Source organism: Saccopteryx leptura, chromosome 1, assembly GCF_036850995.1.
Source record: "Saccopteryx leptura isolate mSacLep1 chromosome 1, mSacLep1_pri_phased_curated, whole genome shotgun sequence".
NCBI classification, from domain to species: domain Eukaryota; kingdom Metazoa; phylum Chordata; class Mammalia; order Chiroptera; family Emballonuridae; genus Saccopteryx; species Saccopteryx leptura.
Window position 1 is genome coordinate 118,176,486 of NC_089503.1, and position 15,694 is coordinate 118,192,179.

The following is a 15,694-nucleotide window of genomic DNA, read 5'->3' on the forward strand; positions in this document are numbered from 1 at the left end:
AATGCTTATCCCCTGGCACCATATAGGCTCATCCTCCCACCCTGAAGGCATATAGTTGATGTATATACCTCTAGACCAAAGGTAGTCAACTTTTTATACCTACCGCCCACTTTTGTATCTCTGTTAGTAGTAAAATTTTCTAACTGCTCACCGGTTCCACAGTAATGGTGATTTATAAAGTAGGGAAGTAACTTTACTTTATAAAATTTATAAGGCAGAGTTATAGCAAGTTAAAGCATATAATAATAATTACTTAACATGTACTTTATGTTAGATTTTCGCTGTTTGGAAGAATAAATCTTTATAAAACTTACTATAGTTAAATCTATATAAAATCTTTTTATTTATACTTTGGTTGCTCTGCTACAGCCCACCATGAAAGCTGAAATGCCCACTAGTGGGCAGTAGGGACCAGGTTGACTACCACTACTCTAGACAAAGGGATGGCAAATGAACACTGAAAGATTTGGGAATGTCTTTTAATATGTAAAATAACATTTTTTGCTATTGTGTTACCTTATAAGTTTTAATATATAGAAATATTTTTTATAAATCCTATAGATGAAAGTTATAAGCTTGCTAATGATTGTGTCATCTTCCCTGCCTCTTCTTTTTCCCGCCAACATGTGTGTGATTAAAGGTATATAACCTGCCTCAGGGCTATCTTCTGGAATGCATGATTTGGGTCAGCTATACCCCATGTTTGTCAATATGCGACCAGCATATTAATAAATATCCTTTTAATAAAACTCCTTAAAAATTCATTTGGACTTGGTGTCTCTACGTAAACCCGGTGTAACATTACAACAGCACTGCTGGGAATACACAAAGATTCTGGCACCATCCCATGTGAGTACCCTGTGCTGGTAATTTTATGTGGATCCCACCACCCATGTGCATGCCCAGTGTCTGCATCTCAGGCAGAGCCTGTGTGATCTTTTCTTTGTTTGGGTGCCGGACCTACCTACACTCCATCCCTATTGGTTCAGCTTCTACACCTGGCTCAAACAAAAGTGCCCTATCTCAGATCAGCATGGAAAGCAAAGTGCCCTGTCCTCCATCTTATATATATAGCCACTTTTTCACCCAGTCATACCTTTGTCTGCCTTGTGTAAATTTTAGGTGCTCCTAAGGTTTTTTTTTTTCTTTTTTCCCCCTCTGTGTTTAGTTGTTAAATTTGTTAAAATTTCAAGAGGAGAGATTGGGAGAATCTCTCACACCATCATATCTCTGACTCCAGTTTTTTTTTTTTTAATTCTGACTTTGCTTGTATATAAAGCACATTAAATTTCTATCTTTTTTAAAGATACTAAACTATGACTTTAAAGTACAAGAGAATTATTCTGTAAAATACTATTTTAAATTGATGTCTTATAAATGCTTAAGCCAATTGAGATTCTCTATCTAGAATATGCAAAGATGAGAAATACACATACATACATAAACACACAATTTATAACATATATAAAATAGATAACATTATGTTTGTTGTGTTGATTGATATAATTACTTTTATTTTTAAATTTTGCATTTACCAAAATATAATGTTTTTTTCCCTAATTTTGTTTTTAGATTGATCCAATATTTTTATTTTTTTCCAAAATTAAACATTCTATTTCTATTCCTCTAAATTACAATTTCTTTAAAATATGTCTAAATATGATTTCCTTTTTTATACTATCCATGATTTATCTCTACATTTAAATCTGGGAAATTTTCCACCATTTATGTCCTTGAATAGTTCTTCTTGCTAGTTTTCTCATTTTCCACATAAATAAGAGTTTCCAAGGATAAAAGCCACAGACACTTTTTGTTTTCATTCTATTTCAGAAATGGCATTCTATCATCTTTGTTGTATTATTATAATTTTTAAAAGCTAGTCAAGTGAGTGCAGCCTATATTCAAGGGCTGAATACCACAGTAAGACATAAATTCAGTATGTAGAGATCAATGGGGTTCATTGTAAAGACTGCTTAAAATAATAAATTATTTAATGAGATTAATTTATCTCTGAAATCTATGGCCCACTCACATGTTTTCATATGGAATAAAATTAATAATCTGTAGCCTATATATATATAATAATCTGATCAAAATTCATAATGATATTATTGTAACAAAAATATTTATTTTTTAGATAAGGATTAACATGTAGCAAGTAAACATAATAACATAAATCATTCTTATCACATCTTTATTTTTTTTAAAACAGATCTGACCTCTCCCAGGCTAAGGAAATTTTATTATTCTTGGCCAATATCAGCTATTCACCAAGGTACACTATTATTACTAAAAGAATTTGATGTCCTTAATGTGATAGGTATTTCACCTGTGGTAAAGAATTTGTTTAGATATTAATTTGAGTTCTTGTCACCAACTTCCCAACCACTTTCCCTCCAATTCTTAGAAAGATGCCAATGCCAATAGCTGAAGCTGTTTGATGGTAACTTCTAATTTCCAATAAAAGACTACACTAAAACTACTGAGGACAAAAAATGAAGTTTAACTGTTGCTCTATTTCCAGCACAAAGCATATACAAAAAATATACATAAGATTAGTTGGAATATTAAGTCAAATATAATAAAATGATAAATAAATAAATGGAAAATGTATAATAAACTCTCATAAGGTCAAGAGCAGAGGGGGTGATATGACGATAGATAACATGAATGCACCTTGGGCCTAGAGTTAGACCCTGGGGCTCTGAACAACGATCATATCAGCTCTAATAGTTATGGAGCAAAATCTATTTAAGATCTTTTTTTTTTTTGTACTCAGTGAGGGTGTGGTGGGCAAAGATAGACTCCCACATGACCCAACTAGGATTCACCCCGCAAGCCCACTAGAGTGCAATGCTCTGCCCATCTGAGACATTGTACCAGTTCTTGTTAGCTCCTGAAGTGGAGGCCATGGAGTCATCCTCAGTGTACAGAATCAACTTGCTCCAATTGAACAATAGCAAAAGGAGGAGAGAGAGAGAGAGAGAGAGAGAGAGAGAGAGAGAGAGAAACAAGAGGGGAGGGGTGGAGAAATAGATGGCTGTTTCTTCTGTGTGCCCTGACTGGGAATCAAACCTGGGACATCTCCCCATTAGGCCTATTCTCTAACACTAAGCCAATCAGTCAGGGCAGACCTCCAGAATCTTTACATAAAATTGAGATAGCATATAAAAGCCCTCATCATGACTGAGATATAAAATATTCATAAGATTATTGAGATGCAGGCATAGCATCAATTTTAAGTTTGGTTTATCTCTGTATTTTATTTTATTTTCTTCACCAAGTGCTTTTGGTACTCTTGAGTTTCTAGTCTAAGCATTACATACATTACATGCATAAATTGTAATGATTGCAAAGAATAGCAAGTAGATTACCCACTTAGTCATTAAAGTTGTTCTACATGACTTACAAAAATTAGGGGATCAGGGAATGTGCAGATACTCCAGTATTTTCAGCCTTTTGTATAGTGCATTTTCACCAATGAAATAAAAGTTAGTTTTGCATCTCATCTGCATAATCAAACAACTTTCTTTGACTTGTCATTTGCTTTTCTGATGTTCTTGTTTAATAATAAAAAAATAAAACGCTTTTTTTCTATAGCTTCATATTCATTTTTAAATATCTCTTAATTTTTGTGAGCAGTATATTTGGAAACAAAGACCATGATCTTCACAGATTTTAAAGTTTCACTTTATATAAATGTCTAAAATACTAAATATATTTCTTTAAAAATGTTTTGGTCTACCTTCTGCTTATTCTTAATTGTGGATATAATAAAAGCAAAATTAAGGAGGTTGTTTTAAGATTGTGTTAACATGTCTGAGAAGCTCATTTTGATTAAGAGAATATTGTAAGACTGTAAAAAGTTTTGTGGTAGATTAGTTCCTTACTACTGCTATAACAAATTTCCACCAATTTACTGGTATATTATAATTCTATAGGTGAGAAATGTCCCTGAGCTAAATGCCAAGTGTCAGCAGGGCTTTGATTCTTTTTGGCTGTTCTAAGAGAGAAACCCTTTCCTTGCCATTTTAAGCTTTTAAAGACAACCTCTATTCCCAGTCCAATGGCCGTCTTTTTCCAGCTCCAAAGTCAAAAAAAGAGGGTAAAATCCTTCTCATGTGACATCACACTGACCTCTGTTTCTGTCATCACATCTTATCTAACACTTCTACCTTTTTCTGCACTATTAAAATTTGTTGTAACCACATTAAACCCAGCAGGATAACATGATAATCCCCTTATTTTATTTTTTAAATTATTTTTTTATTTATTCATTTTAGAGAGGAGAGGGAAAGGCAGAGAGAGAGAGGGGAGAGACAGAGAGAGAGAAGGGGGGAGGAGCTGGAAGCATCAACTCCCATATGTGCCTTGACCAGGCAAGCCCAGGGTTTGGAACCGGCGACTTCAGCATTTCCAGGTCAACGCTTTATCCACTGCACCACCACAGGTCAGGCTTATTTTATTTTTAATCAAAAATAAAGTTTTATTAGGACAATATGACATAAGCACTAAACCATTTGAAAGGGCATTCTTTCAAATGTGAGCACCAACATACGATTACATAGCTTCCCCACTAATCCTTATTACAGGGGTCCCCAAACTACGGCCCGTGGGCCACATGCAGCCCCCTGAGGCCATTTATCCGGCCCCCACCACACTTCTGGAACGGCACCTCTTTCACTGGTGGTCAGTGAGAGGAGCATAGTTCCCACTGAAATATTGGTCAGTTTGTTGATTTAAATTTACTTGTTCTTTATTTTAAATATTGTATTTGTTCCTGCTTTGTTTTTTTACTTTAAAATAAGATATGTGCAGTGTGCATAGGAATTTGTTCATAGTTTTTTTTATAGTCTGGCCCTCCAACGGTCTGAGGGACAGTGAACTGGCCCCCTGTGTAAAAAGTTTGGGGACCCCTGCTTTATTAACTACCCCAACTTAATATAATCAAACAGAATGATGAAAATAATTCTTTTTAAAACTTGCTGAACATTAACTTCAGTTTATTGTAGAAACTTTTATAAATGAACGCCTCTCTTCTGGAAGAAGGGACATTTCATCTGAAAAACTACAAATGGGATCTTGTGCTTGTCTGACAGTATCCCCACGTGCTGATCTCAATACATCCATCCCCATGGCCACAGCACCTGAGTCACTAATCAGCCAGGGACAGAACAACCCCACCTCAGCCAGGCAGAGCCTTTCTGTAAGGATTTAACACTCAAGACTAACCCCCACATCATCGGGGGAGCAGCAGTATGTCAAGACGGGTGGAGAATCTAAAAGAAATTGAACCTAAACGCTTCATCAGGAATCCAAGGTGGCCTCAGCTTCCCCTTAGCTCTGCTTTCTGGTGGCTTCACCTACAAGTTACACCTGGGCTGAGTGGGTTGCTGTGAGGGAGGGGGACAGCAGTGTCAAAACTGAGCAATAACAGTTCATGTTAACTCTACCCATACAACCCAAACCCATTTGTATAAATTAACCAATTGACTTCTCAAAATTCTAAGGTAGCTATTATTGACACCAACATTAGAAACATAGAGAGATTCACTACTTTGCTTAAGGTGTTAAGGCTAACAAGTGGCAGATCCAGTATTTAAATCCAGGTCTTCTGAGTCTAGGAGTTTTACTCAAACAAATATGGGATCAGACAGAGCTCTATGGCCAATAGATAAACCGAAGGCACAGACAGGGTGAGGAAATTTTCTCCAAGTCAGATGCAAGTGCAACAAGAAATCAGGCTCCTGGCCCCTCTGCCTTTCTGCAAGGATTTAACACTCAAGACTAACCCCCACATCATCGGGGGAGCAGCAGTATGTCAAGACTGCTGTCAGAGTCCTCTGTTCTGGAGAGGTCTAAGCTTTCTTTTTTTGCTTTGCTTCTCCCCCAGTTCTCTTAGCCAAATACTTTCCCTACTAGCCTTGTTGCTCTGGGTCTCTTCTTTTCATTCCATAGACTCTTCCTCTTTATTTTTTTGAACTGAGCAGTCCTAATCAATAAGTTCCAGCTCCTCACCAGCCCTGAGAGCCATCGGAGCCTTGTATTATAGTTCCCGAAACAGGGGGTTTCTTTTACTGCACTGGGTTGGAATTGCATTAATAGCCTGCTCTTACATGAATCAAAGTAAAGTTTAACGACCCCTTATCCTCACCTCCTGTTATGCTGGCACAAAAGCAACAATCCCATCCTGTGGCAGCACCTGTAGTTTAAAGCACTGTCACTGCCCATCTCCCCCAATTCCGCAGAAGGGCCCCTCTCTCTCCTTGGGGCCAGCTCTCTGCAACTTGAAGCCCAATTACTGCTGCTCTACTTATCAGGCCAGTTCAAGGCCAGCAGTTCCACCTATAATGGATGAGGGACAGTGCTGAAAGAGGAGCCCAATGTTCCCTTTCTATCCTCTTCTTGCCACACTTTTGCATATCCTAAATCCTGGACCACCTAATCTCTCAGTTTTGAAGTCAGCTGATTTACTTCCCTTTTGCCATGCTACCACAAATAGTCACAGGTTTTGAAAATTAGTACAGGAGCATGTTGGGGGGCTGTTATTCTTATTCTGCATACCATAATGTTATTTTTTAACTCAGTGAGAGGAGGGGAGGCAAAAAGACAGACTCCTGCATGTGCCCCAACCAGGCTTTACTCTGAAAGCCCACTAGGGGGTGATGCTCTGCCCATATGAGACATCGTTCTGTTGCTCAGCGACCAAAGTCTTCTTAGCGCCTGAGACAGAGGCCATGGAGCCAACTTCAGCGACCAGGGGCTACTTGCTCTAATCGAGTCATGGCTGCCAGAGGGGGAGAGAAAGAGAGAAGCAAAAGGGAGGGGTTTAGAAAACGATGGGTGCTTCTCCTCTGTGCCTTGACTGAGAATTGGAACTGGAACATCCACATGCCGGGCCAATGCACTACCACTGAGCCAAACTGCCAGGGTTCCATAATGGTTTTAAGATAACTTTAAATTAGTCAAAATATCATTTAATGAAAGTAACATAAAGGCAATACTTGATGATATAATAATGATGCCTGAAAAACACATGAAATAGGTCTATAACAATGCTCCTTACGGAAAGACAGTACTGAAAAAATGTTGCAAGGACTTTATTGGACTACAGTTGACCCTTTGATACCATGACTGTCAACTGGATGGTCCATTTTGATGCAGATTTTTTTATTTAGTTGACCATAGATGACTTGACCCAGGCAGTCAATTCACCCACACTATTCAAACTCTCCTTATCAAGTGGGGAACTCTATCATTGGGAATCTGTGTCAGCAAAAGACCAGCTCAAGTAATATTTGGATTTTTGACTGCAGAGAAGTAGGTGTCCCTAAGTTCTGCATTATTCAAAAGTCAACTATATTATGAAAATAAAAAATCCGTTTGAATTTTGAATGTGTGTGTGTCTGTGTTGTGAGTGTGTCAGGGTTTATGGGTGCAGTGTGAGAGAGAGGGCACAGAGAGAAAGAGAAGGAGAAAGAACAAGAGCAAAGGAGAAAAAGAAGGCGATATTTAATAAAACATTTTTTCATGAAATCATTTTCAGTTTAAGATAATATTTGTTCTCTTGAAATGTCTCAGATTTGTTTGGGAAGGATTTGTTTAGACAGTCAATCATTTACACTATTCTTTAATAGCCAATTTCCTTTTCCTTAAAACCCACCTCTGAAAATTTCTAACTAAAGATAATGACTGTGCTGAGATTATATAGCTCCCTTCTTTCTCATTGCATTTTCTCTTTCCTGTCTGTGACACCATCACATCATTGCACTAAAACCAATCATTCTCCTTTGCAGAGCTGTTTTCATTGAAAAAAAAAATCAACAGGAACTCTTTTATGTTCTCATTTTGCTATTCAAATTGGTTGACTGTATCCCCTTTACATTAAGTTGGCTTAAACCTTGCATTATTGTGGTTGTTTTAAATATAATGCATTTTTTACAGGACCTCAATTAAAAAACAAACAAACACAGTACTCCTTCTGCACTAATAATAATGTTCCTTTTTATTGAGAACTCATGGTTTAAACCTCTTTTTAAAAATTCATGGTGCTGAATTTACTCTGGAGAAACTCCATCCACATGTTTATTCATAATGCCTTGACCTTTTACCCCTACATCATTCTTTTCTTCAGCTTCAGAAACTGAGTTTATTATTCATAGTCTCTCTCGAGCTGTAACTGGTGGGTAGTAATGCTTTTATGAACTTGGCAAGACAGTTTTCATCATCTCTTGCCCTCTCTGTACATCCACTACATTTCATGCTAACAAAGCTGGATATGTTCTAAAGTTTCTACATTATTAATGAAATCTCAGGGACACTATTAATCAATGTCATTTTTATTCTTTGTAATAGACAGCCTATGAACTCATATTTAGTATTTCACCCAAAATTGAGTGTTTCCAGCTACAATCTTCTATAATTCATCCAAGATAGCTCTGATTCATTGTGTTGACTCATATTCCAAACAATACTTACCACATTTATAGCTCTATTTAAAATTACTTTACTAGTATTTTTCCTCCTTCTGAGATTGTATCTATTTGTTCAACCTTGTCCTCTAACTTTTAGCCTGGTGGCTGAAATAGAGAAAAACTCAAAACGTTTTGAAAGTAGAAAAAAATGGAAGATGATTCTTATTTCCTTTTGCATACTTAACCAGCTTTTGAATAGATGCTATGAAAGTAGAGATTAATAACTCTATTCATTGTCATTATGTATTTTCTATGCTCTGTTAACCAGTGTTTTCTGAAAATATTCATGGAGATTACATGTATAAGATCTAGTCTCACAAATCCAACTTAATTTTATGCCACAGGAAAGTAATAGAGCTTTGGAAATAACACATCTTTTGGACTCTGTAGCACTTGAGGTAAAGGTATGTTCTACTTATAGATGGCATTCTCCATCTTATTTGGCCTCTTTTTATTGAATGGAATATCCTTCGGGGACTGCTTTAAAATGTAACTTGCCTGCTATTCCATTGCAACCCACATCCTCCTCCAGAACTTAAATTATTAGCCATACAGAATGCCTAGTTTCTGGACTCAGAGGCCAAAAGGCTATACACCAGCTGCCACTGTTCATCTTCAGTTAATTTCATTCTATTTAACCTCTTTAATTGGGTTTTTAAGTTTTAAATATATTTTGCTGAAGTGGTGATAGGACAAATAACAATCACATGAATAAAAAAAATACAATTAATATTATATATTAAGATCATCTTTTCCAATTAGGTATCCCACGGAAATGTCAAATTCATATTTATACAAATATAAAAGCAGTGCATTTGTCTTTATATTATGCAATTCCTACTGCAGCTCATGGATTGGTGCCTATCATGTATGGAGTCATGGAGCCTAATAACTTAAACTTGCTTGAAGTTCTGTTCTTGCTTATGCAGTGTAGTAAAACAATGAGCAAGTATGAAGACCACTATTCTGTAACATACTTTATATAAAAATATTTTTAAATTTTCTATTGCTATTACTTAATTTAGGTCCCCTTCATATCTTATATCATGGTGTTATTTGCAAAGTTAAGGCAATAGATAAACCTCATGTTGGTGTTTCAATCACACTGAATTGTTTTCATTCAGAAAAATTAGCTAAGTCTTACAGTTTTAGAATAGTATAAAATAAGAGATAGACTAGTAATTCTTACATTTACTTATGATGCCCTCCAGTGTTTACCCATTTTGTTGTAGCTACATGTTGTTTACATACATTGGCAAGGTGAACTTGCATCTCAGGTATGAATCCTGAAAGACTCTAACTGTTCAGAATGAAGTAGTTAGTAAATTATAATTGATTTTTATATTGCTTATTATTTCAAAGATGGAGAATATAGTAATTAATGTAGAAATAAGATAGGATGGATTTGATAAATGCTATAAGCTCTGAAAAAGTGGGAAATGACAGAAATGTTTCAAATGTTTTCAGTTGAATTCATCTTAGAAAGCACCAGATATGTCAACAGTTTTTTAGGCTATATGCTAAAAATACAGAAATAACACTTTGGAGAGCATATATACATATATAATACTTGTCTAATAAATCTGTATTAAAAGTTGTTATCACTTCTAAGTATTTCATGTTGATATATCTGTCCAAAAATACTACAATACATAACAATAATCTTTAATTATCTATCCCAATAAACTTATTGGGATAGATACACATTAATAAAATTGGAGTGATATTCATTAATAAAATTATACAGGCTCTGGTGTACCATTTCATAAAATATCGTCTGTATATTGCATCACACGTACACCACTACAAATCAAGTTTCTGCTGTATGTATATCTATACATTTGTGTTGTGTGTGTGCGACCTTAATTTTCATGGCCTTTGAAAAGCCAGAAAAGAGAGCCATAAAGAAGTTTTAGAGAAAGCATCTGAAGGAGATAAGAGATTTTTCACCAAAAAAGCCATGAGACAATGTGCTATTGTCTCTGAAAATTTTAAAAGTTTTCAATTTTGACTTTTTTTTTTTTGTACTTTTCTGAAGTTGGAAACAGGGATGCAGTCAGACAGACTCCTGCATGCGCCCGACCGGGATCCACCCAGTATGCCCACCAGGGGGCGATGCTCTGCCCATCTGGGGTGTTGCTCTGCTGCAATCAGAGCCATTCTAGCACCTGAGGCAGAGGCCACAGAGCCATCCTCAGCGCCTGGGCAAACTTTGCTCCAATGGAGCCTCAGCTGTGGGAGGGGAAGAGAGAGACAGAGAGGAAGGAGAGGGGGAGGGGTGGAGAAGCAGATGGGCGCTTCTCCTGTGTGCCCTGGCTGGGAATCGAACCCGGGACTTCCGCATGCCAGGCCAACACTCTACCACTGAGCCAACCGGCCAGGGCCAATTTTGACTTTTGATGAAATACACACAAACACATGCACAACTTTTATTCTGATCTGATTGAAATTAGAAATAAACTAGGTCTAGATTTTTAATGGTAAACAACTGACCATTAAGAAATATGAGTGATAGTGATTTCTTACATACCACTTGTTATATTATAACGCACAAATATGCTTTAAAATATGCAAGGTGATCTAAGCAACGCACTAAAATTAAAATTTTCCCTCTCAAAATTTACCAAGTACTGTTCTAAGACCTATGAGAATATATACAGTAGACTTACGTAAGAAGAATAAATACTTGAACTTTTCTTTTTAAGATGTCTTGGGCATACAATAGAGCATAAATACAATTTAATAAGTAATGATCAAATGTTGGTAGTTATAATCAATGTTTCTATTATTAAGGCTGTGGTATTAAAAAAAGATGGAGTCTATTGGTCTACATCATATATGTGTCATATATTTTATAATACCTTGTAACTTATTTTTTAAATGATTTATACTATATCATTGTAAAATTAAGCCAATCCAATTAAATCTATAAGTCTTCCCCAAAAGAGATCAGAAAATTATTAAATCTGTTGTGGAAGCTATAAAATAAAATAGTGAGGCCCTGGCCAGTTGGCTCAGTGGTAGAGCATCAGCCTGACGTGCAGAAGTCAGGGGTTCGATTCCCAGCCACGGCACACAGGAGAGGCACCCATCTGCTTCTCCACCCCTCCACCTCTCCCTCTCTCCTTCCTCTCTGTCTCTCTCTTCCCCTCCCGTAGCCGAGGCTTCATTGGAGCAAAGATGGTCCAGGCACTGGGGATGGCTCCTTGGCCTCTGCCCTGGGGCACAAGAGTGGCTCTGGTCGCAACAGAGCAATGCCCCGGAGGGGCAGAGCATCGCCCCCTGGTGGACAGAGCGTCGCCCCTGGTGGACGTGCCGGGTGGATCCCGGTCGGGCGCATGCGGGAGTCTGTCTGACTGTCTCTCCCCATTTCCAGCTTCAGAAAAATACAAAAAAAAAAAAAAAAAGAAAAAATAAATAAAATAAAATAAAATAGTATATGTGTAATATATATTTAATTATATATATGCATATACATATGTACAACCTATGTACATTATATATAGATAGATCTATTGTACATACAGATAGATATACAAATATAGATGTGGTACTGTTACTGAATTTTATATTTTTAATATACATATAACTCCTCATGTGTATACATATACTTTACTCTGTTTTTAGTGTAAATTCAAGAGGAAGAGTTTTTAATATTTCTTATTCCTTTTGTTTAATGAGATCTTTGTTCTAGGAGGCGAATAAAACATTACCATAATATACAATTTTAATACTAAGACCTTCTTTAAAAATTAATATATTCAGGGTACTACAACAGTTTGGGATGGTAATTTTTACATTACCTAAAGTAAAATCTAGTCTATGGCAAAATATGGCTGCAACTTTTCAGATTGGATTATTTTTGGTAAAAATGCATTGTATTTCTACCTAATTGGATAAGATATATAGAAGGAACAGGTATAATATCAGATTTCAGAATTGGTTTAAATCCACAAATTAGAAATAATTATTCTTGTCTACCTATATCTCTATACAAGCTCTATACAAGCTGCTTCAGGAGAAATCTGCATAGTTTGAAAAAGCAAAACTGATGGTCATTGTCAAATCTATGCAAGTAAATCTTATTGTCTTTTGTGCTAAGACACAAAATGACATCTTTACAGTGTTATCTAAATATTCAATGTTCATATACTAGAAATCTAATGATACTAATATGTTCATTTTTTATCTTTCCATCTTAATCTACTCTTGCTAATCTATATATCAGAATATAAACTCTGAATCTTCAGTTTTTACTCTACAACTCCTCTCTGTATCCAGGAACTGAACTTTTCTGTGGCAGATGCTTGACATTTCTGGATCCTTTTCATTAGAGAGATTTTGACATGATGTCATTTAGTCATAAATAAGATGGTGATGTTTTAAAAAAGATTCCTTAATAGGAATCAAGGAAGCAACCATCAAATGTCCACATTAAAATGAGATGTTCGAGAGTAATGGCGGGGTAGGAAGCGATACCGATAAATCTCCCCCAAAACTCAACAAGATCTTCAACCAGAAACAGAAAAACCTATACTTGGAGCCTCCAGATGCTTCGCAATACACCCGAAGGTATGGTCGAGTGAAAAATTGGCTAAATATGTAACCAAACCCCGAAGGAAAAAGGGAGTAAGAAATGCTCCACCTTCCTCACTAACCTAAACAGGGCGGCTTTCTTTGGGATCCATGAATATAGAAACTGAGGCGGGCAAAGGGGGTGAATAGATCCAGGCCATGGCACAAAGGGCCGAACCAGGCTGTGGCACGGAGATCCAAGCCAAGGAAAAACTGATCCTGTGGCAACCCGGGCAATACAAGCTAACACTCGCGCCAAACCCAAACAAAGAAAGACAAGCAGGGAAGCCATTTTACCCGATCTCCTGGTCGGCGCACGCACAGTTAGTGGGTGAGAGATTTCTTCCTAAGCCCCGGGAGTGGGTGCCCGAGTTACCCCACAGAGAGGCAGAGTCAGAGGCCTTTCTGTGGGCCGAAAATGGAATCTCTGAGCAGCCCCAGCGCCCAGGGAAAGCCGCGCACGGGAGGAAGTGAGAACTAATTCCAACGGTGGAAATTTTCCGTGCTGGTGGGGGTTGCACTCAGAGGGAAACGCGGCCGGCATCATATCCTGGTCTGTGCACGCAGATAGTGAGCAAGAGATTCCTCCGAGTGCCTCGGCAGTGTGCGCCCGTGTTATCGCACAGAGTGGCAGAGTCAGGGGCCTTTGTGTGGGCCAAAGCGGAATCTCGGGCCGCCCCAGCACCTTGCAAAAGCCGTGCACGGGGAAGGACCGAGAGCTAATTCCAACGCTGCAACTTTTCCATGCGGTTGGGGGTTTCACTCAGAGCATGAGACTGCTGGCCGAATATCCTGGTCTGTGCACGCAGATGGTGAGCGAGAGTTTTCTCCATGCGCCCCGGAAGTGGGCGCCCGCCTGTGTTACCGGACAGAGTGGCAGAGGCAGAGGTCTTTGAGTGGGCGGAAACCCCTCCTGATTATGCTAGCAGCTCTGACTGACTGAGCCTTACCCAGAGCCCGGTGCTGAGTGGAAATAGAGTGGGGAGTCGCCAGCTCTTTGAGCCTCTTACTATCCAGGCAGAGGCAGCAGCAACCCCATAGCTGGATTATCAGGCTACTAATTGAGGAAGGAAAGACTAGGAGAGAGGCTCCAGGAACATGGACTCTCTCACTGTCGGAGCCTATAAATGCTAATGAGCCTCGACTGCCAACGAGACTAAAGCACAATACATGACATTGCCATAGAGTCTTATCAACTGCAAACCTCTACCTGAGCGTGCCAAAGGGGCAGAACCCGGGGTACAGAGTCACCAACCAGGAAGAGGGAGAGAAAAGAAAAAGCAAGAAGATAACCTCTCAAAATCAAGAATAATCTGCAGACTTTATAACCTATCCCATTTTATTATATTTGTTCGTTTGTTTCTCTTATCTTCATTCTTGATATTTTTTTCCCTACTCCAATTTGGCCGATTAACCCTCTGCCGGTCTTACTCTCTCCTCTCCTTAACCTACACTACCCATAAGTGTTACATCTCCCATTATCTTTTCTCTCCTCTTTCTTTCTCTCTATGAGGGTTGCACTCCAAAACCCTTAACTCTCTCTCTCTCTCTCTCTCCTCTTTTTTCTTTTTTCTTCTTCTAGTGGTTCCCTCTTTTTTTCTCTCTCTCTCTTTCTTTTCTCCCTCTATATTAGTTTCTTCCTTTCTCCTTTACATCTCCTCTCATTCAAACCTCAATAACAAACAAATTATCTTATCTAGAACTCAAACTTATGTTTGTGGCATTTTGGGGGGTTTTTACTTCACCTTTTTAACTCACTAGCAGTGCTCCCATCCCTGGCTCTCCATTTTATCTAGTTCTTGTTCCACTAAATACAATAGTAATTTTTTAATTTGTCCCCCCATTTTTCTGTTCTCCTCTTATTCCTCTCATCATAACTCTTAGACAACCAACACCTAAAGGCAAATCATTTTATTCTTGACCCAAATTTTTTCCTTATTTGCTTTTTGTGGGTCCATACCCACTTCTTCTTTCTTTTTTTTTTTTCTTTTTTTTTCTATTTTTTGCCCCTTTATTACTTTTCCCCAATTCAGGCCCTCCATTACAGGCATTGTTTGTTATAATTCACAGTTCACCACAAGATTTTCTCAAGAAAGAGGGGAGAGGAGAGGAGAGGAAAAACGAAGGGGGAGAATAATTTCCTTTTTACAAAATTTTTATTTTATTTTATTTTTCTTTATTTCATTATTATTTTTTTTTTTAAAAAAAACTCTTTTCGATTTTGTATTTTTTTAACTTTTTATTCTTTATTAAATCTCATTAATACTATCAACAAAACCACCCTCAGATGCCATTAAGGAAGAGAAAATCGAATATCATGGATACAAAAGAAAGAGAGGTAACACAGCTAGATGAGGAAAAATCTATGGAGAAAAAATTTAATATATTAGAAACCTTGGAGCTAAATGAAAGAGAATTCAAGATAGAAATCCTAAAAATACTTCGAGATATACAAGAAAACACAGAAAGTCAATTTAGGGAGCTCAGAAAACAACTCAATGAACACAAAGAATATATGTCTAAGGAAATTGAAACTATAAAAGCAAATCAAACAGAGATGAAAAACTCAATTCACGAGCTGAAAAACGAAGTAACAAGCTTAGCTAATAGTACAGGTCAGATAGAAGAGAGCATGAGTGAAATAG